The sequence below is a fragment of the Labeo rohita genome, chromosome 25, assembly GCF_022985175.1.
Source record: "Labeo rohita strain BAU-BD-2019 chromosome 25, IGBB_LRoh.1.0, whole genome shotgun sequence".
Lineage (NCBI taxonomy): Eukaryota > Metazoa > Chordata > Actinopteri > Cypriniformes > Cyprinidae > Labeo > Labeo rohita.
This window is the reverse complement of record NC_066893.1, coordinates 23,322,027-23,349,609: the sequence shown is the minus strand read 5'-3', so window position 1 is coordinate 23,349,609 and position 27,583 is coordinate 23,322,027. Positions and strand designations below refer to the sequence as shown.

Below are 27,583 nucleotides of genomic sequence, written 5' to 3'. Positions count from 1 at the left end.
TTATTTACATGAACGCCACATATCTAAACCTGCCTACAGATCATTTAACTGTCTTTTAATCTAACCAGGACCATTGGGACCAGTGCTAAAATCCAAAAGGCCCAGGACAGCATTTTATGGGTGGACCCCCTCTCTCCTTGGGCCTAATGGGTGAATAATACCACAGAGGACCTTGGTGGGACCCCTCATCGCCCTCATCACAACATCGACAACAGCCCTGTATGTACCCCTCCCTTTTTCCTTTCTGTCTAACTTCTGTACTGCACAACTGAACGTTTTATTTATTGCTATGTCTTTCATTCCAGACATCATGGGAATTTCTGTAGGTTTAATTTTGAATGTTCAGAGTTGTGTGTGTGTATATGTGTGGATAAAATGCCCTGGTTTCCTTGACTGTAATGTGAGACAGAATCAACTCTACATGCATTTTAACTGCTGAACTATTGCTCTGGGGTTTTGGCCCCAGATTACCAAAATGAACTGAATTTGTTCTGTCCACATGTGACGTAAGTACTAGATATGGGTTACACTTCGTTTCTGATGAAATATTCCACATTGCTTGTTATCTAAATATCCTCTGAGGTCTGTGAGATCTCGCGGCTGTCCCGCGTGACGCGCTCGGCTCGGTCTCGTGACAGACTCTTGATTTCCCTCGCATGTTTTATGGTAAATGTGCTTGAGTGTGAAACATTTACAATCCTGTTAAAGCATTTACCAGACAGTTTCCTGACTCGTGTTAAAGCAGAGAAACAAAAAAGAAAAGAAAAACAGTCAGATTAAACATCATCTTTACAGTTTTTTCCATTTCTGTATTTAACTAATGCTCCATTATTTTTTGTAATTTCAGTGCTGCTTTGCACAAAATAGATATAAAAAAATTGTAAATCTTATAGTATGAACTTTCTATAAATATTGTAGTATTTGCCTCTGTAAATATCATAATTTTTCAAATTAAACTGTAATAATTTAAAGAATAATAGATTATGTAGTAAGTTATATAAAGATGAAAACAAGAAGTTTGGTACATGATAATATATAACAATATATAGACTATGAATGTAAATTTTAATCACATTTCAATAATTTTTTCAATATAAAAATATACATTTAAATTTAAATACATTATAAAATTATAATTAACATTAAAATGTTTATTTTTAACATTTATTTAAATATATTCATTGTATTCACTATTTTGCTATTGTTTTTGAGCATATTTCTATGTAATATTTCTATGAAAGAAAGAGTTGTTTTCAAGTTCTGATCTGTAATATATATAGAGAGAGAGAGAGAGGGAGAGATTTTAAATATAAATATATTATAAAATTATAATTTTAAATATTTTTTTTAAATTATTTATTTAAATGTATTTTTAATTTATATTATATTATATTATATTATACTGTATTATATTATATTATATTATATTATATTATTATATTGTTATGCATTATATTATATTATATTAAAATTATTCTTTTCAACATTAATAAATTCATTGATATTTTACAGTGTTGGGCAAAGACTATTTTGCTATTGTTTTTGAGCATATTTCTATGTTGTTTTCAAATTCTGATCTGTAATACATATATATATATAGATAGATAGATAGATAGATAGATAGATAGATTTTTAATATAAATATATTAAAAAATATAATTTTAAATTATAATTTTTTACTATTATGTATTTAAATGTATTTTTAATATATTATATTATATTATATTATATTTATGATTTTTATTGAAATATATTCATTGTTAGATTTCAATAAATAACTGCTTAGAGCCAGTCTTTGTGTTTAAGTCTGTGATACAACTGGTGTAATATGTACACAGGCAAGGCTAAAGTCAGTTTCCGTCTGAAGTGTGTGTGTAAAGGTGCTTGTGTGAGAGTGTGTCGGAGTGTGTGTTAATGCATGCTCAGCCTGTGTGTGTGTGTGCAGGAACGACTGGTTTCCTGACTTTGTATTGGAGCACAATTACTCAGAGACCAGAAACCTGCTGCCGGGATTCTGAGGCCTTAACAATCATTTACCGACTTACTGCTTAACTAAAACAATCTCTGACCTTCCTAGTTTATATGTGAAGAGGAAAAGATGCCACAATATCTGCATTTAACATCTTTAGTCACTGATGTTCTGGTGTCATTTCACTGATTGTAGATAATATTGACAATTACAATTAATGACAATTAATTATTACAGCTGTAGAGTGTTTATTTACAGTCCCTCCCTGTGCAGAATATTTACATGTACCATTTCAGTAATTGTCTGTTTTTAAGATATTGCACAGATCAGCCAGTTTGAGTTGTAAAAGTACTTATTTATTGCGTTATTTTTTCCATTCTTAAGTTTCAAGTGCTGAATATTCATGAGGATTGCTAAAAGTATTTTGAGTCACTGATTAACCCATGACTGACAAATGCACACTCATGTCTTAGGATTTCATTGAGAGTTTATGTAGAAAAGGTCTCTTTAAAGGGATAGTTCAAAAATTAACTCACCCTCATGTTGTTCCAAACCTGTAAGACCTTCGTTCATCTTCGGAACACAAATTAAGATATTTTCGATGAAATCCAAGAGCTTTCTGACCCTGCATAAGACAGCAACGCAACTGACACATTTGAGGCCCAGAAAGGCAGTGTCTTAAAAAAGGCCTTGAAAATGATGCAGTTAGATTTTTTATTTATTTATTTTTTACACATTTCTATATTTAATGAATGCTCCTTTATTTATTGTAATTTCTTTGCACAAAATCAAATAGATAAAGAACAAATTGAACAATTATCTCTAATAATTTTTTTTTTTTTTCTGTAATTTTGTAGGTAATTATTAGCAGGTTTTACTTCTATAAATGTCAAGAGACTAAACTTGTTTTGAACATGTTTCAACCACACATTCTTAAATATTTACATTGTTTTTTATTATTAAAATGTAATAAAAATAAAAATTATTTGAGTACATTTTGCAAGAAAGTACTATTTCAGTGTTTCTACTTCAAAATTTCCACCACAGGATAAAAAAATAAAAAAGGTGATTTATGTTTTATCTCACAAATAGAATTCTGAGGGGAAAAAACTTAGAATTATGAAATATAAACTTGCAATTGTAAGTAAAAGTACAAATTGTGAGAGAAATTGCAATTACCTTTTTTATTTTAATTCTGTGGCAGAAACAGAATCTTATGTCTGGTGATTTTGGCTTTTTTTCTCAGGAATGCAAGTTTATACTTATGCTAAGTTTCTTTTATGTTTTTTAAAGAAATCTCTTCCACTCACCAAGCCTGCATTTATCTGAGCCAAAGTACAGCAAAAATAGTGACATTTTGAAATATATTTTCTAGTTTAATATATTTTAAAATGTAATTTATTCCTTTGATTTCAAAGCTGAATTTTTAGCCTCATTACTCCAGTCACATGATCCTTCAGAAATCATTCTAATATTCTGATTTGCTGCTTAAAAAACATTTATTATTATTGTGTTGAAAACAGCTGAGTAGAATTTTGTCAGGTTTCTTTGAATAGAAAGTTCAAAAAAACAGTATTGTTCTAAAATACAAATGTTTTGTAACATTATAAATTGTCTTTATCATCACTTTAGATCAATTTAAAGCATCCTTGCTAAATAAAAGTATTAATTTCTATAATTTCTTTCTTAAAAAAACATAAAATAAATAAATAAGTAAACAATTATACTGACTTCAAGCTGTTGGTATAATGGCATAGTGCACATTGTTACAAAAGCTTTTTATTTCAGATAAATGCTGATCTTTGGATCTTTCTATTCATCAAAGAATCCTGAAAAATGTACTCAACTGTTTTAAATGTTTATAATAATATTAATAATAAAACATGTTTCTCGAACAGCAAATCAGCATATTAGAATGATTTCTGAAGGATCATGTGACACTGAAGACTAGAGTAATGATGCTGAAGATTTAGCGTTGATCACAGGAATAAATTACATTTTAAAATATATTTAAATAGAATATAGTTATTTTAAATAGTACATTTTTTTCAAAATTGTACTGTTTTTGCTGTACTTTGGCTCAAATAAATGCAGGCTTGGTGAGCAGAAGAGACTTCTTCTCCTTCTTTAAAAATTTAAAATTAAAAATCTTACTGTTCAAAAACTTTTGACTGGTAGTGAATAGATATGATAGTGAATATATAGTGAAAAGTCTGAATTGTAAGTTAAAAAGCCAGAACTGATTTTCACATTTTTTTAATTCTGTGGCAGTAATTGGCTTCCAAGTAATGTTACTTGCTGTTTGTGAAATTTACGAGCAATTTCTAAATGTTTTTCCAAATGTTCTAAATCTCTCTTTAGATCAGTCTGGAAATGTCCTTCTCACGTAATCGAGATATCAGATAAACACTTTAATTAGCAGAGGGCGTGATTTGGGCGTTGCTTTTACCCTGTAGTGTCCCAGCGGGGATCTGCATCCCTTGCAGACCACCCTGCCCCCTTCGTAATCAAGAAAACACTGGCAGAGATAAACAAGTCTGCCACCGTCACCTTGCTATCAGACGCCAGGGGTATAAATAACAACCTCTAACATTCTTCATCGCCACAGAGATAACAGCAAGAGGACCTAAATGAGAGCACTCACACCCTGTTCATGTTCAGAGGAACTGCAGGGGTCACTCAGGGGGTCAGTAATAAAATTCGAAGGATGTAAAACATCATAAACAAATGGAGGGATTCTGGTTTTCTTAAGGAGTAGCGAATAAGCGAAAGGAATAGAGCGTCAGCTCCGGGCCTGTGCGCTCGCGTTCTCCGCTATAAATCGTGTTTGTGTATAGCTGTGTTCCTCTGTTATGCTCAAAATGACAGTGTACAGATCTCTACTACACGAGAAGAGCGGCAAATCAGGCACGTTTGTTTGACAGAGGCAGGCGAGATGTTCTCGCTCTGGTCTGCAATTTACACAGCCTCAGGATTACAGCATTAATGCTTATGAACAGGCAGAACATTCATGTCATCCGAAGTTGTAAATAAAGATAGTTGGAGTATGTTTCACAAGAAACTGTTTTGGTTTTACTTTAAAATTTAATGTTTAATGTTCACAGTGTTACTTGCTGTTCATTTGTGGAATTTACTAGCAATTTCTATGTAATTTTGTTTTTCAGTGTACAAGTACAAAAACCTATGAAAGCCCATTTTCAATACTGAATAAAAAATAAAAAAAGTAAATGTTACATGTAAATCTCACAATTCTGACTTTTTTCACAATTGGGAGTTTACATGTCGTAATCCTGACTTTTTTTTTTCAGAATTGTAAGGTATAAACTCACAATTACGAGTTATAAAGTGAGACTGCGAGACAATAAATAACTGTTTAGTCGAACTTCTGAGAAATTAAGTCATAATTGCAAGATATAAACTTACAATTCTTTTTTCTCGGAATTATGAGATTTAAACTCGCAATTCTGAGGACATATCAGTCCTTTTTTCCCTTTCCAAAATGGACTTTATAACTTGGAATTACGAGTTTATCTCACAATTATGAGAAAAGGTCAGAATTGTGAGAAAAAAAGTCAGAACTGTGAGATACAAACTCGCATTTGCGAGGAAAAAAAGTCACAATTGCAAGATACAAACTCGCATTTGAGAGAAAAAGTCAGAATTGCATGTTTTTAGCTCACAATTTTTTTTTTAATCTCACAATTCTTAATTTATTTCTCGCAATTGTGAGTTGATATCACACAATTCCGAGGAAAAAAGTCAGAATGTGAGATAAAAATCACAATAACCTTTTTTATTAAAAAAAGAAAAGCTTAAAGGCTTGTTTTCACTCTAGTATAAAAAAGAAAAAAAAAGTGAATTTCCACTTTTTTTCTCACAATTCTGACTTTTTTTCTAGCAAGTGCAAGTTTATATTTGACTTTTTTCTCAGAATAGCGAGTTTATATCTCACAATTGTGACTTTTTTTCTCAGAATGACGAGTTGCGAGTAAAGTGAAAATTGTGAGATATAAACGCGTAATTCTGAGAACATATCAGTCCTTTTTTCCCTTTCCAAATTGGACTTTATAACTTGGAATTACGAGTTTATCTCACAATTATGAGAAAAGGTCAGAATTGTGAGGAAAAAAGTCAGAATTGTGAGATAAAAAGTCACAATAACCTTTTTTATTAAAAAAAAAAAAAAAAATTCATAATTATGAGAAAAGAATTGTGAGATACAAAGATGCATTTGCGAGAAAAAAACGTTACAGTTGCAAGATACAAACTCACATTTGTGAGAAAAAGTCAGAATTGAACATTTTTATCTTGCAATTCTGACTTTATTTCTCACAATTGTGAGTTTATATCATGCAATTCTGAGGAAAAAGTCAGAATTGCGAGTTTATATCTCACTTCTGAGGAAAAAAAGTCAAAATCGTAAGATAAAAAGTCACAATAATCTTTTTATTTAAAAAAAAAACTTAAAAGTTTGTTTCCACTGGTAAAATAGAACAAAAAAGGTCATTTTTCACATTTTTCCTCACAATTCTGACTTTTCTTCTCAGAATTATAACTTTTTATCCAACAATTCTGAATAAAGTCATAATAAACTCAACATATATTGCAATACTTAGTTGTGAGACAAAAAGTCTGAATTGTGAGATAAAAAGTGGGAATGACCTTTTTTTTCTTTTTTAGTCCATGGTAGAAAATGGAAAAGAAAAACATAAAAAAAAAAAATCTCAGAATTGCAAGGAAAAAATTTGAATTGTGAAATAAAAAGTTGCAAGCAGTGCTGAAAACATTCAGTTCATTATGAAGATGCATTGTACAACAAAATAATACTGTTAAAAATGCAACAACAAGAGAGAAATATTTTGGGTTAAATGAGTGAAATGAGTTCAAATTTCAGTTTGTGTTGAGTTTTATTGGGTGAACGTAAGTGAAAACTCCCATAAATGCAAACTTTCTTAACATTAACTTGGAATATGAAAAATTAAAATCTATCAAAGTAAATATTAACTCAGTTCAGCTGAAACTGTCATGTTGGACTACAGCCGGCTGATCTCAGATCAGCGGTGGATCGCTGAAAACTTCCTCAGACACCAACTTTAATGTGCGCTGTATCTCTCAGTGCTGTCAGAGCTGCGTGTAAAATATTCAAAACCTCTTATTGCAGTTTCGTGTCTGTCTGAAGATGGTTTCGAGATTCTTAAAGCCTAAATTTGCTCCTGTTATAAACCACATTTCCATTTATATCCAGATGATGCACCTAGTCTAGCAACACAATAAAAAGCACGACGTCATTGCGTTTTTGTTGTCATTGTGGTTTGTGTCAACACAAAATATTCAAATTTATGTTTAATTTCAAAGTCACCTGGAATGGTTACCAATAAAATGCACGCTTATAGCTGTCAACACTGCTGTTTGCATCAAATATAGCGTTTTTTGTGTTTAAACCCCAAGTAAAATATCTTATGAATTACATTAGTTTTCATAAATTGTCAGGATGGCCACCTAGGATCATATATTGCAAAAAAAGAAATCATTTTCTGACCCCTCTTGACCCTTTAACATGTAGCATAATCTGGTTTTATGGTTTTAGAGGTATTTTGAGCACAAGACCAAGCTGCACCAGCTAAAACCAGGTAAGATCAGGATTGCAGGAAGGTTTAACAATGATTTTTCTCAAATTGGAGAATTTGAGGTGTAATCACATATAATCCTGTGATTTATTTTAGGTGTTTATCTGAGATGCTTTGATGCCCAGAGAACATCTTCAACTAACAAAACAAGACATGCTAGGTAAGTCATTTTCTGTATTTTTCACACAGAGATCAAAGTTTTATTCATCACATGCTTGTCTGGTGGCCCAACGGTGAGTGGTTTGTTGTGTAAGCTGGGCATCAGACAGTAAAAAAAGACAATAGATGATATGTGACTGTAAAAAGGACAATAAAAACACACAGAAGTCTCTAAGAAAGTAAAATCACGCAAATACGGACTCTCTCACACACACACTCAGAAAAACAGACGTCGAGTATCTATTTAAGAAGTGCTAGAGTGACTGTAAACTGTTTCATGCAGTTGTATATACACTCTTGGCTCTCTTGGGTTTATAGAGACTCAAGATTGGCTCCTTTTAAGGTGAATTCCCTGTTTGCTCTCTGCATTGAACTTCGGGCTGCCAAGAGCTGTTGGGAGACCATTTCCAATGAAATCTCCCTGAGAAAGAAAGAAGTACTCATAGAAATATAAAAATAAGACCACAATTAAAAATAAGATCTCACTTGCTTCCTCTAAACAGCAGTAATAGAGAAATTTACCTAATGCAAGTCAATATGTCATTTATAAGGGATAATTCAACAACTTTAAATTCAACAACAGATGCAACTTTCACATTCAAAGCCCAGAAAGGTAGTAAGGAAATTGTTAAAAAAGTCCGTGTGACATCAGTGGTTCGATCTTAATTTTATGAAGCTATGAGAATACTTTTTGTGCACAAGAAAACAAAAATAACGACTTTAACAATTTCTTCTCTTCCGTGTCAGTCTTTGATGCATGTTCACTGGACAACCATGATATATGCGTAAAGTCGTTATTTTTGTTTTCTTTACGCACAAAAAGTATTCTCATAAAAGTAGCTTTATAAAATTAAGGTTGACAGTAAGACCAGTGATGTCACGAGGTCTTACTGTATCTTCTGGCTGATTTGTTTTTATTTGTATGATTTCGGCAAAAACATCTGAGGAAAAGTTGATGCTTAACTGGAACATGACTAAGATCTCTCTCCTCATTTCCTCCCAAAACATTCATAAATATCCCCTTCCTCTGCTTTTCAGCACGACTGGACACAGAAGTTCATAGCTGTTGACACACATCAACTAAATAAACCAGCCCGCTGAGTGATTCCTCACCCAGATATGAGATACGCGAGAAGGAAAGCACAGATAGCTGATAAGCAAAGCTTAAACATTCTTTACGACATCCATTCGTTTTTTATTCCTATTGTTTTAGAATCTGTTTTTATATCTAACGTCCAAGAGCTCAAATGTAAACAAATGACTTTCAGAAGACCAAGGCCTTTTATGGAGTCCGGAGCAGCTGAGATAAATTAAACTGTCAGTGTTTATTTTCCAACAAATCAGCAGTTGAGCACTCCAGCCCTTCGTCAGCTGATAAAACACACTGACGGAGAGCAAGAGACGGAATCAAACTAATATAAAAAGCAGAAAACCCTGACTTAAAAGGATAAGCTGAAAAAATGGTTTACTACGTAACCCTGCATTATCGGAATGGAAGATCTGGGTCTTGTAAACCTGTGTGGTCAAGAAGCTTGAAAGTCTTTTATTAGCTTGAGGATTTTAATGTTCTATTTCTGAGCTAATAGATCCTCTCTGTCCTTTTAGGGAGGAGAGGCGCTCATGTACATCAAAGCATGAAGAGAAATATGAGTCCTGACTATTGTTACACACCGAGGCCTGTGTGTTCATACAGTGGGGAGTTCATTTGTGTGTTACTGGTCATTTCGATCTTTTTTTCTGCCTTAAAAGGTCTGGCTGTCAGTCGTATTGTTGACTAGGGGCCGGAGTGACACTGGCCCCCTGAAGCGTCCACCTGATATAGCAGCGAAAGATCACAGAGATGGACTTTTCAGTCCAGTCCAAACTTGAGAAAACTGTACTAAGCAAATTTTAATGGATATCCCTGCTGAAAAGACCAGCGTGTACAATTTCCAAACCAACAGTAAGTTCAAATAGGTTCCCAGCAGGGTTGTGATCTGAGTTAAGAATGTCTTTTATATTGGCCAATTTCAAATTTAATTTGACTTCATTTTCCAGAATGCGTCAACTCTGTTGAATTCCTCTTCCTGTCATAACAATTCCATTTCCCATTTCCTGTGCAGGTTGGCCAATGCAATTCAAATCCCAACTCATGAACTAAAATGAAGCCAATTCTGAATTTGAACTTTGGTTCTCACACATTTTGACTACTAAATTTGCACAACTTTTTAACTTTTTAACTTTTTTTCCAAATTGTAGTTTCAGTGCAGCTTCAAAGGGCTCTACACGATTCCAGCTGAGAAATAAGTGTCTTATCCAGCAAAATGAAAAAAAAAAAAAAAGTATATACTTTTTAACCACAAGTGCTAGCTTGCACTAGCTCGATGTAACGCATTACGCAATCATGTTGGAGAGGTCATGCGTGATGTAGGCAGAAGTTGGGCTGGGCGAAATTGGTTAAAAAAAAAAAAAAAAAAAAAGATCACAATAATATTTTTTCATATCAGTCGATTTTGATAATTATCACGATAAATGTCAAATTAGTGTCAAATTTTATTTCTTTCAGGTTTAAATGTAGATTTTTGCTCCAACGTGAACGTTGTAAAAACCAGATGGATATTTGTGGTTTTAAACTATTCTTTATGGTCAGAACATGACAAACACTTCACTTTTTTGAATTCTTTACACTTTTCCAGTCATTTTTCCTTAACAAAGTAAATAAAAAATAGTAAGAAGAAAAGTAATTTCGTAGTTCTACATTTTCTAATGAGTAATATTGTTTCAAATCAAAAAACAGTTTGTGTTGACTCATAATATTAATAATAATATTACATTTTTTACATTCTGTCTCTTAGAAATACACATTTGATAGCAGCTTGAGTTAGGATGCAGATGTACATTTATGTTCATTATTAAAATATCTGTAAAAATTGTAGCTCAGGTTTTAAATTGTGAAATTGAACTATTCTGAGGGTTTTTTTTTTAGCCATTGGTCTTCCATAGTAGCATACATTTAGATCATGATTATCTCAGTTAAAACCACAAATATAGCACCTCAGTACCATGGTATGGTAATATGGTATCTATGTATTTGTATGAAAAAGCATTAAATGTAAATGCTTAAACGCTATAGCTTAATCAAAAAAAAAAAATACTGTAATTATATTCCCATGCTCCTCCATTTTACACTACATTAATAATATAACAAAATCTGGCACGAATACACATTTTTCTGACAAAATACCATTAGTATTTTACCAGTTAGTATTACAGTAAATCCATGGTAAATGATGGCATTTTGTAAATAAAAAAGCCTTGTGACTAAAAAAAAAAAAGTTGTTGTGCACAGTGTCTCAGTGCCACAGTGCCTGTTTGTCAGCGCTGTATCATCTGGCTATAAACCGAGTTATTTGTGTTTTTCGCTGAATTCAAGCACTTCACACTGGATCTCACAGCACTGTTTAGTGGTCGCATGACCGAGACTCATCAGCGAGTGAACACATCTGCTCTAGTAAACTCATGCCACGCCGCCATTTGAACTTTGAGCCGAGCAGATCAACAAAAACGAATGTCGCGCTTCAAATGACTAGCGCTCTTTTGTTCAGCCTTTTGCATGAACATTATATCGAACATTTATTGAACTCTTGTTATCGTTTATCAAGGAAATTTATATTGCGAGTTAATTATCATTATCGATTTATCGCCCCGGGCAGAAGTACCGACCCAGGTACCGGCCCTTTACAAAAAAAAAGGAAAAAACTATGTCAGACAATATTTTTCGCCCTACCCTACCTTTTTAAACCATAGTACACAGACAAAGAACTAACCATGCATGACTTTTCCACTGTGATTATGTACTGAGGGAGTCCAGCTAGTGCAAGACGAGTATTTGTCGTTAAAAAGTATTAAAAAAATGATTTTTAGATAAGACCCTTGTTCGTCAGCTGGGATCATGCAGAGCCCTTTGAAGCTGCACTGAAACTGCAGTTTGGACCTTCAACCCATTGATCCCCATTAAAGTACACTATATGGAGAAAAATCCTGAAATGTTTTCCACAATATTTTAAACCTAAAGAAAGAAAGACATGGACATCTTGGATGACATGGGGCTGAGTAAATTATCAGGAAATTTTTATTCTGGAGTGAACCAATCCTTTATGCATATTGCGTTCACTGGTCTAGCTGGTGGATCAACAAGATATTCATGGTTAAGCTGGTTTACCAAAGAAATGTTTTTGTTTACTTGGTCAACAAGCTTCAACAGAGAAGTTCACCAGATAGACCAGCACGAAACCAGCATAGAAATTCATGCTAATATTGGTGGAGCTGGTCTTACCATAACATTTCATGTGGCTGGAATTTCTAAATTTAAAAAAATGTTCAGGTTTTGGCTTTGTTTTCCCATTGTTTTCATACTTGTTAAAGCTAATGACTAAAAAGTAGTTTGACCAATAGCGTGCACGCATTGTACATAATCAACCAATCGTGGCATTCGAGAAGGTGGGATCTACAGACAACGATCAAAGCAATGCAAATACATGTTATGTATGAGGATGTCAATAGGAAAACAAAGGTAAAACCTGGACATTTTAAGCTTTTTAATAATCCTAGCCAGGACTTGTCTGGGAAAAAGAAGACATATGGACACCCTAACAAAATCTAAAATGAACTGATAAAAAAACCCTGTCAATGTGGGTTTGGTGTACTGCGTCTGCGTGGGGTTTGACGATCGTTGCCCTGGTGGGGTGTGGCGGTAGAAAGGCTGTACGACAGCAGGCTTTTAGCAGCCCTCAAGAGGGACTGTCTTCCGTCTCACTGCCTTTTCTTCCACACAGTCAAATCTTACAGTTCATTACCCAACCCGAGCTAAAAACATCCTTGTGTGCGTTGCGCCAGGTCTGAGAGCGAACCGAAGAAAAGAAATGAAATGCACATCAAAAATACATGAGTGGAGAAGGAGAGGAAAGCCGTCCCTTTCAATTTTTAATTCATCATGTGTAATCAAATGTTCATCTCAAATCACAGCACACGTGTTGGAGGGCAGAAAGCAGGGCCGTAACCAACATGTTCCACCCTATAATCAGATTAGTGATGAATCAATATGGGTTTTTCAATGACTAATTCCTAAGATTTTACATTTAAATTGTGAAAATATGGTTTCCTCCTTTGCAGAGATTACTAGAGATGCCCATCAGGATCCTTTAAAGGAGCAGTTCACTCAAAAATGAAAATTAGGTCATCATTTATTCATCACTTATTCACTTATTCACATTTGAGATTTTGAATGTTTTTTAAAGAAATCTTTTCTCCTCATCAAGGCTGCGATTATTTGATTAAAAATACAGAAAAAACAGCAATATTGTGAAATATTATTGCAATTTAAAATAGTGGGTTTTCTATTTTAATATATTTTAAAATAGAATTTATTCTTGTGATTCAAAGCTGAATTTTCAGCATCATTACTCCAGTCTTCAGTGTCACATGATCCTTCAGAAATCATTCTAATATGCTGATTTATTATCAATGTTGGAAACAGGTTTTTTAAGGATTCTTTAATAAATAAAACATTAAAAAGAACTTTTATTCAACATTTATTTAACATTTATTCAAAATATTTATATTTTGTAACAATATACACTACCGTTTAGAGGTATGGGGTCAATAATTTTTTTTCTTTCTTTCTTTCTTTGAAAGAAATGAATACTTTTAATCGTCAAGGATGTGTTAAATTGATTAAAAAGTGATAGTAAAAACTTCTATTGTTAGAAAAGATTTCTATTTTGAATAAATCCTGTAAATCCTGTAACTTTTTATTCATCAAAGAATCCTGAAAAAAATATCTTGTGTATACTTGTTTTTCTGTATTTTTGATCAAATAAATGGAACTTTGATGAGCATAAGAGACTTTACAAAACATTAAAAATTTTACTGATCAAAGGTCTTACAGGTTTGGAACGACATGAGGGTAGGCGACCACCTGGAAATAGATCTGTTGCGGGACATACATGTGATTTTGCGGGACAATGCAGGACACGTGATTACATCCGTTGTCATATGCACTGATTTATGTTTCTAAAAGCACACATGAAAGCGAGAGAAAGCCAGTCTTTTTATGAGAGTAAAGAGAATCCACCTGCAAGAGAAGAGATTTGTGCTTGCACATTTTGACAATAATGCGCTCTAGACATTTGTCATTAAAATAACGCCATAGAAACTGCATCAAATGAGCTATTAATGAGCTATTAAGAAGAAAGTCACGTCTGAAAGCTGGATCTATTTTTTAAAAAATGGTTAAAATTAATGGACAAGATTGTGTTTTCCTGCGTGTGCTTGACCATTTGCGTCGGTGGTGCTAGATCACTTGACGAGGTCTGCAAAAATCCTTTGCGCGGAAACTACGCCGCAAAAAGAATAAATAAAAAGCTTAGAAAGGCAAAAGAACAACAGACTGATGAAAATGTGGGACATTTTCTCAATATGTCTGGGACAAGGGGTGAAAATACTGTGCGGTACAACGCAAAGTGGGACAGGTGGTCACCCTACATGAGAATTTTTGGGTCAACTAAGCCATTAAGGTCACTTATCCTTATGAAGTAAAATTTCAAAATATATAGCAAAACGAGAATCAGCATAGTCATTGGCTAAACTTGTTGCATCCACTGATCTGAAGACAACCGGACGCACACCTGCTTGAAGCTCTCGTGTTCATTGCGTCTCCTGCTGCTGCTGTCATACTAAATAAACCTCATTGTTCCCAGTCACAACATGCCGCCTGTCTAGCCTCGTGTGTGTTTTCCTGCGACCGACCCCTCCTGTTCCCCCCCTGGACTTCATCACGTCGTCCGAGGCCTACCGTTCAGACAGAGCGGAGGCTGAACATGCCTTATTCATGCTCTCCAGCTCCGAGAAGCTCTCGCTGGGTTAAAACAAGCCTCTCTCCCCCCTGAACTTCCATAAATGATGAGCGCTAAAGCCCACGCCGGTGTAGCCCTGCTGTTCCCAGCAGCACCGCCGCAGGGACGCTAAATCATTCACAGCACGTGGCTTCGGAAAGAAAAGTTTCTGCTCGCTCGTGGTCTACGGTGAAGTTGGCATGGCTAGTTTAGTCGAAGCTGGTCTTAACTCAAGGCCGCTAAACGAATTCATGCATGGGGCCCGCAATGGAAACGATCCTAACATTAGATTTAAGAAGCAGCTTGTGAAAAAATGAACCTATTGTTGAACAGGAAGTGTGAAGGGAAGAAAGACAGGAAGTGAGGCCAACATACTAAGGGAAGGCTGAGGAATTATACACCTGAGCATAAAGACGGGACAACACCATTGTTTGGAGAAAAAGGAAAAACACTTTATGGACTCACTATTTATTTTGAGATCTTGCAAAATATTACATTTAACAGTGTTATTATAATATTATTTTTTTTATTAATTAACATTTAGATGATGGCAAAGGTAATTCTATATGTAAAAACTTGGGAAAACTGAGCGTGCACAGTTATACATCCAAAATCAGCTGAATCAGTACCAGTATATCATATATCTATGTAGTTTTTGAGCAGTCTTGTTTTGATTGATCAGGCTGTGTATCACACTTCTCTTTCTCTCTTCCAGGCGATTCACCGCAGCCAGACTCCCATGAGGCCATGGGTGTCTGGACGTGATGTCACACCTCTGACATCTTCTAGCCTCTGCTACCTGAAAGTGTCAGCTCTTCGCTGCTTTATGGTGAAGAGAAAGCCTGCTTGGAAGGGATCAGTTGTGTTTTTCTGCACTTGGTACTGTATATATCACTAAAAATTCTAGTTTCACTGCTTAAAAAACACTGCTGTTCTGTTTTGGTACCCAGCGTGGGATAAAGGCTTCTTAGGACTGAAATATATTGAATGTACCTTCATGTTTTTGATTTCACATTGCTTTCTGAAGTGCATCAGAACACATTACATATAGTGTTTCAAGTGGGTTCTACTAAATATTAAACAAACGTGTTTATGGGTATAAAGGACAAAAATACTCTAAATGAAATAAATACATTTAATAATAATTAATTTTCGAAATATTTATGTCAATAAATAATTCAACCAATAAATAAATTTACATATTTATTTTTTTATATTCCATGAAAACAGAATTTATTGTTTAATAGTATTTCACAATATTCACTTTTACAATACTACTGCAATTAAATTGTTATTTTCTCATATTCAATATATTATTTTTCAGTAATTTAAAGCATTATTTATTTTTTAAATAAAACGAATATATCCAAAAGTTGCTGTTTTAATAATAAATCATTCCATGAACACACAGAATTTATTGTTTAATAATATTTAATAATATTCGCTTTTATAAAAACTACTATTGCAATTAAATATTTTTTTCCCATAGTAAACATATTATTTTTAAAAATCATTTAAAGCATTTTTTTTATAAAACTAATATTTCCATAAGTTGCTGATTTAATAAAAAATCATTCCATGAAAACACAGAATTTATTGTTTAATATGTTATAATATTCCCTTTTATAAAAACCACTACTGCAATTAAAAACAAATTTCCCCGTAGTAAACATATTATTTTAAAAAATCATTTAAAGCATTATTTATTTTTTTAATAAAACTAATATTTCCAAAAGTTGCTGATTTAATAAAAAAAATCATTCCATGAAAACACAGAATTTATTGTTTAATGTCATAATATTCCCTTTTATAAAACCACTACTGCGATTAAATTATTTTTCCCCATAATAAACATATTATTTTTAAGACTTTTTAAGCATTATATATTTTTGAAATAAAACTAGTATTTCCAAACGTTGCTGTTTTATTAATAAATCATCCCATGCAAACACAGAATTTATGCATAATAAATTGTTTAATAATATTTTCATAATATTCACTTAAAAAAAATAATCAAATTGTTATTTTTCCCCATAATAAACATATTATTTTTAAGTCATTTAAAGCATTATGTATTTTTTTAAATAAAACAAATATTTCCAAAAGCGGCTGTTTTAATAACAAATCATTCCATGAAAACACAGAATTTATTGTTTAATAATATTTTATAATATTCACTTTTATAAAAACTACTACTCCAATAAAATTATTTCCCCCCCATAATAAACAAATTAATTTTAAGTCATTTAAAGCATTATTTATTTTTGAAATAAAAATAATATTTCCAAATGTTGCTGTTTTAATAACAAATGCTTATTTTTTCCTATGATAAAGTACATGATTTCATATTATTTTCCAAAATCTTATAAATATAAATATAAGATTTAAATATAAATATAATACCTTTATAAATATAAATCTTTTTTTTTTCATTTTTTATTGGTTTAATTATTTATTTATTGATTTATTAATTTAATACTTCTATTATATTTAAAATATTTGATATTTATAATATGTGCATATTTTATATTTACAATATCTACGTAAATATTTTGATATAATTAAAAAAAATAAAAATAAAAAACACTAAAATAACATCATTTTAAAAGTTTTAATAAATATAATTTAAAAAAATTAATAAAGTAGATTAAATTAAAACAATGACTTCTAGGGTGCGTTTCCCGAAAGCAACTATGGTCGTAAGTTACGTCGTTGCCAATAGATTTCAATGGAACTAACGAACGTAGTTAGCTAAGGATGCTTTTGGAAACGCACACCTGACCATCAATTAATTTTCAATTAAGTAAACAGTGCATTGAGTATGATTCTGTTCTAAACCAACAACCACCTTTGTCAGCCAGCTTCACAAGAAAGACTGTTTGACTAGTTTAACCAGCCCTAATTAGCATAAATCAATGTAGACCAGCATGAAAATTCATGATATTTTCAGCAGAGTTCTCTATAGTCATTTGAACATACATTTAGTTTTAAAACATGTCTTTGTATTGTTATTTTCAGCATTTTGGCGCTCTCTCTCTCTCTTTTCCTCAGAGAGGAGGTGCTTCAGGTACAAGTGGAGCCGCGGTTTCACCTAAAAGCAGAAAGAGCGTCCCAGAGGTCCCTCGACATCCCCCGCATGTCTCTTTTCTCTTCCCTCCTTCTTTTTCTCTCGCCTCACTGAAGCCGTCCGATCGCGTTAGCCTCATCGCAGTGCTAAAACGCTCTCTCTGCGCCCCCTCTGTCCTCTGCGCTGTTGCCGCCCTCATTTCCACCAAACAGAAACACTTTGAAAATCTCTCCGAACAGGAAAGATTGCAGGCCTCACTTCCTGCACCAGGTTTGTGTTTGATAACATTTGAGACAACGTAATGCCAATAATGACACAAAATTACTCTAGCGATTCTGTAATTAGCTTGTGGATCTGATCACGTTACGGTTGTGTTCTAAATCTTATCAGCGTTTTTCGGGGTGTTACCAAATGCAGAGCTGATTAATCAGTAGAGATCATCTCAAACAGCCACGTCATTGTTAGCCACGCACTAAAATCGCAGGTGTCTGGACAGGAAAACAGGAATCTGATTGTCTACGTATATTCATATCAAAAACTGATGTAATACTTTTAATCATAGCTATAAATCAATAGTTTTACATCATACCAGTGTTTTTAATTTGATTACATAATTCAGAGTGCATTAAGTACTTGCACTTTTGACTTAAAATAAATAAATACTTTTTTTAATTTTTTAATTTTATTTTTTAAAACACCATCTCCAAACAAAATGCATTTGGTAAAGGACAGAAAATTATAACAACATGTGTTTACAGATTAAAAAAATCAAAAAGTCCTGTTTTTCTGTGCCTTCAGGAGATTACCATACTTTTCATAATAGGCGCACAGCATTATTAGTCATCTCACTAAGTTTTAAGGTAGCCGAACACAATGCTCTTGCCAGTTGATAATACAGGAAATGCAGCTTGTGTTCATTACAGTGAGAGTCTGTGGTGAAAGAAATGACACCGCGATGTGGTTTTCTGATCGATCACATGAGCTCAGAGAGATCTGGCGCTGCTCTAAAGTCAGAAAGAAAAGTCTTTCTACGTCTTAAGCTTTATAAATCACTTCTTTCGAGATGCCAAACAAAAGAACAGCCTGTCCTCGACACGAGGTGTTTACATTCTGTTGGGTTCTCCTCTCTCTCTTTTTCCTGCCTCCCTTAGCCGACCCTCCCTCGCTCTGTGGAGGAGGACAATCTACTGGAAGGAACGAGGGACTTGGCCGCAGACCAGAGCAGAAAGAGAGAAATACTGTAGCTTGAAGTCCGACCGTGTGCATGTGTAGAACAAAAGAGGTCACGTGAACAGCGGAATGAAGAAAAAAGAGGATTGAACAGGGCAACGATTGATCACGAACACACCTGGTGGAAAGAGAGGGAGCTCCCACGTGACGTCAGACGGAGAGAGTGAGGGCTCTCTCTCTCTGCAACCAGGGGTCAAGGGCAACATGTTCCCAACAAACACACAGAGAAAACGATTAACAGGACTTTCACAGCAGGGGAGATGTATGGAGGGAGCTGAGAGGGTCTCTAGAGAACAAAAATAGCAGGAAGCTGACCTTCTTCTTCACAGTGTCACTGAGAGCATCTCCAGTGCTCCTAAATTTAGTTCTCTGAGAAGTTTTTCAGAGAGAAAAGGAAAACATGGGAAATTCCACTCTTTCTCTTTTCTCTCTCTTTCAATTCAGTGTCAAACAAAACAAAACAGCAGTGCGTCGTAAAATTATAACTCAGTTTAGTAAGCTTTGTTGGCGTTAATAAAACTACATTGTTATTGTCAAATAACTGAAACAAAATAAAAACAACCCAACAGTTTAGTGTAAAATTTGAATTTGTATTGCCAAATGCAGTACTAAACTTAACTAAGCAACAGTAGAGTGTTAAATTTAGATTTGTATTGCCAATGCAGTGCTAAACTAACCAAACTAAAAAATAGTTTAGTGTAAAATTTGTATTGTCAAAGTAGTGCTAAACTTAACAACAGTAAAGTGTTACATTTCAATTGGTAATGCCAAAGCAGTGCTTAACTAAACTAAACAGTGCAGTGTAAAATTTGTATTGTGTAAAGCAATGTTAAACTAAATTAAGCTAAACAACTAAACTAAACAACAGTGCAGTGTAAAATTTGAATTTTTATTGCCAAAATCAGTGTTAAACTAAAATAAATTCAGCTAAGCTAAACTAAAAACAACAGTACAGTGTAAAATTTGTACTTGTATTGTGTAAAGCAATGTTAAACTAAACTAAGCTAAACAACTAAACTAAACAACAGTGCAGTGTAAAATTTGAATTTGTATTGTGTAAAACAATGTTAAACTAAACTAAACTAAGCTAATCAACTAAACTAAACAACAGTGCAGTGTAAAATTTGTATTGCCAAAGCAGGGCTAAACTAAACTTAACTAAACTAAACAAGAATTCAGTGTAAAATTTGAATTTGTATTGCCAAAACAGTGTTAAACTAAACTAAACTAAACAACAGTGCAGTGTAAAATTTGAATTTGTACTGCCAAAACAGTGTTAAACTAACCTAAACAACACTGCAGTGTAAAGTTTGTATTTGTACTGCCCAAAGGCAGTGTTAAACTAAACTAAAATCAGTTAAGCTGAACAACTAAACAACAATGCAGTGTAACATTTAAATGTTTATTGCCAACACTGTGCTAAACTAAAATTAACTAAGCTAAACAACAGTGCAGTGTAAAATTTAACTTTTAATGGCTAAAGGCAGTGTTAAACTAAACTAAATTCAGCTAAGCTGAACAACTAAACTAAAATAAACAACAGTGCAGTGTAAAGTTTGTATTTGTACTGCCCAAAGGCAATGTTAAACTAAACTAAAATCAGTTAAGCTGAACAACTAAACAACAGTGCAGTGTAACATTTAAATTTTTTTATTGCTAGCACAGTGCTAAACTAAAATTAGCTAAGCTAAACAACAGTGCAGTGTAAAATTTTAATTTTAATGGCTAAAGGCAGTGTTAAACTAAACTAAATTCAGCTAAGCTGAACAACTAAACAGTGCAGTGTAAAATGTGAATGTTTATTGCCAAAAGCAGTGCTAAAACTAAACTAAACAACAGTGCAGTGTGAAGTTTGAAATTATACTGCCCAAAGCAATCTTAAACTAAACTAAACTAAACTAAACTAAACAACAGGGCAGTGTAAAATTTGAATTTGTATTGCCAAAAGCAGTGCTAAACTAAACTAAATTCAGCTAAGCTGAACAACTAAACTAAATAACAGTGCAAAGTTTGTATTGCCAGAGCAGTGCTAACTAAACTAAACTAAACAAAACAACCGTTCAGTGTAAGATTTGAATTTGTATTGCCAAAACAGTGCTTAACTAAATTAAACTAAATAGTGCAGTGTAAAATTTGAATTTGTATTGTCAAAACAGTGCTAAACTAAACTGAACAACAGTTCAGTGTAAAATTAGAGTAGTGCAAATAAGTGAAACAAAAGAAGTCAATTTGAAATAAATGATCAGACAATTAAAAAATATATATATAAGCTAGGAGGGCAACAGTTACTGTAAGTTAAAGTCTCTCTTTTGTTTTTTTCTCTCCATGTCTCTGAGCAGAAGCCCTGTTCTGAGGTCAGTTTTCTGCTGTAACTGATGTCAGATTCATCTTTGCTCCGGCTCCAGTTTTCCCATGAACACATGACCACATGAGTGACAGCTCCACGACCTCCATGAGTCCCCAGTGAGGTTGAGCCCACAGAGCCAGGACAGGAGGCACTGCTGGGGTTCCACCCACAAATATTCTGTCTTCCTCTGTGACCCATTATTCCCGTTTACGGTGAACTGATCCTCAAACACACACAGCGTGGGAATCCCATCACCCTCACACAACATCTCAGGATATATTTAGACATTAAACTAACTTTCCAACAGTCAAAATGTTCCAGACAGTGTGGATTACATGCATACAACGAAGAACTAGTCGTTGGATGCTTGCCCATGAATCTATGAATTTTGAATATTCCAGATGTCTTCTGCACTCAAATCTTATCAGTGTTTTTAGGGGATTTCCCAATGCATCAAAAGATTTTGCAATAAGTAGGAAGTAAACAAGATATCCTTGACCAAACTTCTGTATTCCTCTTTGTTCTTAAGGTTATATTCTGAGTTACCTGGCTCTAAAGGGAAGTCATGAATGCAGATTTAAACCTTGTTGATGCAGAAGTGAGATGGAGAGCAGAACTATTAGCCTTTAACCTTTTCTTCACGTCTGTGGGACGTGATCACATCACCTCCTCCTAGGGGTCGAAAAGTCACATGGCTACAGGCATAAAAAACATCAAGCGCTTTCTCAAAACAGCATAAAGCCCTCTCAAAGCACTAGCTCCGATCAGATTAGCTGGCTTCTACACAACATCACTGAGTCACAGGAAGCAAAGCCGTATTTACAAGTTCCCAGGACTGCCGCAACAAGCACCTCTGTATAAGAAAAGTCACTAGATTTGTGAAAGTTTGCAGTGAATAGATTGTTCTGGGTGATTTCTAGGGTATTGCTATGAGGTTGGGAAGACATTCTGACTGGTTATTTTGTTAATTTGCTAAGCAGTTGCTAGGGTGTTGCAAGTGTAACCCCTCCAGTCCTAACTACTCCACCTCTTTCTTGTTCTGAGTGGGACTCAAACCGGGTCGCTGACATGGGTAGTGGGTGCACTAACAAGGACGCTGAAGACTGCAGTCACTAGTGTGCCTCTTGAAATTGGGGGAGTGAGGTTTACCTGCACAGCTCTTACCAGCTGGCCTACCTAAACTTTACTTCCATCCGGGTCATGGCACCAATGTAACCTCTCTTGTCCTACCCGCTCCACCTCGTTCTTGTCTCGAGCAGGACTCGAAACCGGGTCATAGGCATGGGAGGTGGGTGCACTAACACGGACGCTAAAGACCAGAGCCACTAGCGTGGCCTAATGGTTAGGGAGTCGGGCTTGTAATCGAAAGGTTGCGGGTTCCAGTCCCAGGTTCCGGCAGGGATTGAAGGTTGGAGGAGTAAATAACCAGCGATCTCTCCACCCTCAATACCATGACTGAGGTGAGTCCCTTGACTTACAGATCCCCCAACTGCTTCCCGGGTGCCGCAGCGATAGCAATATGGCTCCCCACTGCTCCGGGAGTGTGTTCACAGTGTGTGTGTGTGTGTGTGTGCATGTTTGTTCACTACTCACTACTGTGTGTGTGCACTTGGATGGGTTAAATGCAGAGCACATATTCCGAGTATGGGTCACCATACTTGGCCACACGTCCTTTCCTTTCCTTTCCTTTCCTGTTTAGCTGGAATCTATTAAACTCACCGGGTCCAGGTCACGGCACCAGTGTTACACCTCCGGTCCTAACCGCACAACCTCATTCTTGTTCTGAGTGTGACTTGAACTCGGGTCGCTGGCTGGCAGGTGCTAACAAAGATGCTACAGACTGCAGTCACTAGCATCAGTTGCTAGTGCACCTCTTGAGATCAGGGGAGTGAGGTTTACTCTGCACAGCTTTTACCAGCTGGCCTCTGTTACACTCACCCCCATAAACCTCACTCCCATCTGGTGTGAAGGCACCAGTGTAACTCCTCCAGTCCTGACCGCAAAACCTCGTACCAAATGGGACTCGAACCTGGGCCACAGGCATGGGGGATGGGTGCACTAACAAGGATGCTAAAGACTGCAGCCACTAACACACCTCTTGAGATCAGGGAGTGAGCTTTAGGGGGCAGTTGTGGCCTAATGGTTAGAGAGTCAAACTTGCTTTGTGCTTGCTAAAGTGTTCTGCAAAGATTTAGGCCTCTGCTTTGCAGTCGTTAGGGTGTTTTGGGTTGTTACTAGGTTGTTACTAAGGTGTTTTCCAAATGGTGTTTAGTGCATTGCAGTGTAGTTGCTAGTGTGTCTTTGGTGTTTTTAGGTGGTGGCTAAGATGTTCTAAATGGTTTAGTGCACAGCTATGCAGTTGCCAAGCCATTGCTTTGTGTTTGCTAAAGTGTTCAAAGTGGATTTATGCCATTGTAATGGAGTTGCTAAGGTCTTTGGTGTAGTTGCTAGTGATGCAACAACAAGCACTTCTGAAGAACTAAAGTGTGTGACTTTGTCAAACCATTTGCAAGGTTTATACTGCTGTATCTATGAAAGTGGACCAGATATGTTACTAGACTACATGGTTCCTGGCATTGGAGGGGCGGGTTTGTTGATTGAGTTAGTTTGAGCTTGATTTCTGGAAAAACTGTTTCATCTTTCCCTCTTATAAATACAAACTTACAGCACTGCTAACATCCTCAGATTACAGTCTCCATTTCTCAGGCTGTGTGTTTCCTTTTGGAGCTTTGAAGAGTCACTTTAAGATAAGATATCTCAGTGTAGGACGTCCTCTCCCAATCGCAAGCTGGCTCTAACTATTTATAAACTCTAACAGGGCAGAAAGATGGAAATACTCGCTCTCCCCTCACTAATGTGCACATGTGAGGTAATATCACCTGACTCTTTCATCAGGGACAATTGGACTGGACTTCAGGAGATGTTAAAACTTCCTGCTCTCTGAATCGACACAAGAGGTCGTTTGCAAGCGCCAACCTTGCGCTAAAGATCATCAATCAGAGATGTGAAACCATAACACATGCCATCTCTGTTTATATCTCTCTGTCTCTCTTGCTCTCTTCCCGCTGTCATCTGGATTACGTCTATGAGCTGTCAGTGATAAACCACAGGCCCACCTGAAAATCTCTCCTCCGCTCTCGGCATGTTTAGATAACCCCCGGTCTAAGTTTCCAAACTATTCAGTGTGTGTAAAATTGCAACAAAAACACAATGAAACTATATCATTTCTACAATATCTGATGCAACTCATTCAGTTATCAAAATGAAATCCCATCTGTTAAAAACAAACTCATGCAGAAGGTTTTGATCAGCAAGAATGATGAAAACAAGAAGAATGAGCTTCAATTATAAACCAATCAAGAATATAAGTTTGTGCAAAACTTACTATTTGTGTCCCAAATCATGCACTATATACTACGCACACAACTGTGTACTGTATTAATTTTATAAGGTTATTTTGTAATTCAAATTTGGAGTCTGAAATCCCGCCCCCTCCATTTTCGTAGCATTCTCGCTGTTTGTTAGTTTACTGTGAAGTTTTAGGTTGTCAGTCATTGTCAGAGTGTTGCTATACGGTTGCCAAGCTGTTTTCAGTGTTTTAGCATGTTGCTATGCATTTGCTAGGCTGTTCTAGGTCTTTTCTATGCAAAGGCTTTTTCAGCATTCTCTCTTTTTGTTAGTTTACTGTGAAGTTTCTAGGGTGTGAGTTGTTGTCCAGGTGTTGCTATGTGGTTTTCAAGCTATTTTGAGTGTTTTAACATGTTTTTATGCAGTTGCTAGGCTGTTCTGGGTTGTTTCTATGCAAATGCAAAAGCTTTCTCAGCATTCTCTCTTTTTGCTTGTAAACTATGAAGTTTCTAGGGTGTCAGTAGTTGTCAGGGTGTTGCTATGCAGTTTCCAAGCTGTTTTAAATGGGCAGTTTCTATTTAAATGAAAAAGTTTTCTCAGCTTTCATCAGCTTTCTTTCTTTTTGTTTACTGTGAAGTTTCTAGGGTGTGAGTGGTTGTCAGGGTGTTGCTATGCGGTTGCCAAACTGTTTTGAGTGTTTTAGTATGTTGCTATGTAGTTGCTAGACTGTTCTGGGGCGCGTTTCCCGTACAATGACGTAACTCGCTGATTAACCTCCATAGTACAATGCATTGTTGTGGAAACGAACTAGCTAGTCACGACTGTTTCCCGAACAAGGTCGCATCTCCGTCGTTTGAACCACATTAGTTCAACAATGTAGGGCCGTTGTTAATGACATCACCGAGTAATAATTTATGCTATTTAACTTATTAGAGATCTCTAAAATGCAGCTATATTAAACATGGCATCAGGTGACTAATTTACTATTTTTTGTTCCATGTAATTTCGCTTTATTTGATGTTTGATTCATCCCGGGTTCCGTCTTACGTCATACTCCGGGGTTCCCGTAGGCATTTATGCGCATGCGCACTATGCAAAAACGTTGCTTGCAGAGGAAGCCTAAAAATACATAGATTAAAATGCATTTATATTTAGATCGAGTGAAAGATATAGATTGTACTGCATATTAGCTTGCTTATTGTGTTCTCGTTTTTTGTTTGTTTGTTTACTGTTAAGTTTCTAGGGTGTGAGTTGTTGTTGAGGTGTTGTGTTGGTTTCCAAGCTATTTTGAGTGTTTTAGCATGTTACTATGCAGTTGCTAGGCTGTTATGGGTGGTTTGTATGCAAATGCAAAGGTTTTCTCAGCATTCTCTCTTTTTGTTTGCTTACTGTGAAGTTTCTAGGGTGTCAGTGGTTGTCAGGGTGTTGCTAAGCGGTTGCCAAGGTGTTTTGAATGTTTTAGCATGTTGCTATGCAGTTGTTCTGGGTGATTTCTATGCAAATGCATTATTTTTGATGGTTTGGTTGTTTACTGTGAACTTTCTAGGGTGTGAGTGGTTGTTAGGGTGTTGCTATGCGGTTGGCAAGCTGTTTTGAGTGTTTTAGCTTGTTGCTATGCAGTTGATAGTCTGTTTTGGTTGATTTCTATTTAAATGCAAAGGTTTTCTCAGCTTTCGTCAACGTTCTCTTTTTGTTTCTTTACTGTGAAGTTTCTAGGGTGTGAGTAGTTGTCAGGGTGTTGCTACGCGGTTGCCAAGCTGTTTTGAATGTTTTAGCATGTTGCTATGAAGTTGCTAGACTGTTCTGTGTGATTTCCAGGGCACTGCTAGGTGGTTACTTTCCAAATTGAAAAGTGTTTTAGTACTCCCTGTTTGTTTGCCATGGGGTTACCAAGGGGTTGCTATGTAATTGTTGAGGTGTTCTAAATTTTCTGACATGTTGCTGTGCAGTTGCAGTGGTGTTCTGTGTGGTTGCTAGAGTGTCGCTGTGTGGTTTCTAGTGAGTTCTGAGTGTTTTAAAATGTTTCCATGCAGTCGCTACAGTGTTCTAAATGGTTGCTAAGGTGCTATAAATGTTTTAGTGCACTGATATGCACTGCCAGGGCCTTGCTTGGCATTTACTAAGATGTTCTGAGCGTATATATTCGATATTTTGTTGTAGAGGTTTGATTAAACAAGATTTTAAACAATAATACTAGTAATGTTTGTCTTAGGAAGCACCGCTAATAAAATTATTTTCTCATCAAATTTCTTGCTTGGTTCATAGAAAGTCCACACACAAGACCTCAGCTCTGAAATAGCACCATCTATGGGTCTGAAGCAACAGACAGGCCAAGAGATCTGATTTGGGGTCAGGTTTGCCCGTCATACACTAATGACTGACTCATGAGAATGAAACTTTATCTTTCATCATGTGGTCTGTGTTTCTCTGTCCATCTCTTTGTGTTTCTCTCAGATTCAGGAACGCTGCAGCACAGGCAGTGGGTGGAACTAATGTCATTAAATATGAAAGAACTTCCAGTGAATTGAGGAAAGAAAGAGAGAGTGAGAAAAAGAGGAGAGCAGGGGTTACTGAAGGTTGGTGTGTATGTGTGTACAAATGGTTATGCAGCTCATAAATTTCAACACGCTTCTCAAGAGAGTTGCGAGAACTTTGAGTAAGTTTGATGTAATCGTGTCACACTGTGTTTCCTGTTTGGACAGACAGAGGAGGCGGGACTCAGATGACAAACATCCCACTGTACAAATAGCAACTTGAGATCAAATTGATTCTCCCAATCAACAGCAAAAACTCTGGTGTGTTGATGGAGAGCCTCTACAGCCTACTGTGACCAGAACATCTGTGATATAAAGCTCAGAACAAAAAATGAAATGTGAAAGAAAAAAGCAATAATCAGGTGAACTTGGGGTCAAATCATGAAAAGCATGTTTTTTTTATCTTTTCACATGTACCATGTATATTTAC

At 35.4% G+C, this 27,583-nt stretch overlaps 1 long non-coding RNA gene across 2 annotated transcripts; it reads left to right on the top strand.

Annotated features, from left to right (window-relative positions):
• The first annotated feature begins 71 nt into the window (after positions 1–71).
• Positions 72–27,583, top strand: LOC127156526 (uncharacterized). 2 transcript variants are annotated; one of them, XR_007825758.1, is made up of 8 exons: positions 72–219; positions 7,693–7,756; positions 9,361–9,697; positions 15,343–15,506; positions 17,679–17,964; positions 18,846–26,968; positions 27,074–27,195; positions 27,322–27,583. It is a non-coding gene; the product is annotated as an uncharacterized LOC127156526 (long non-coding RNA). The 2 variants fall into 2 exon arrangements; XR_007825759.1 differs by lacking the exon at positions 72–219 and adding an exon at positions 7,557–7,599.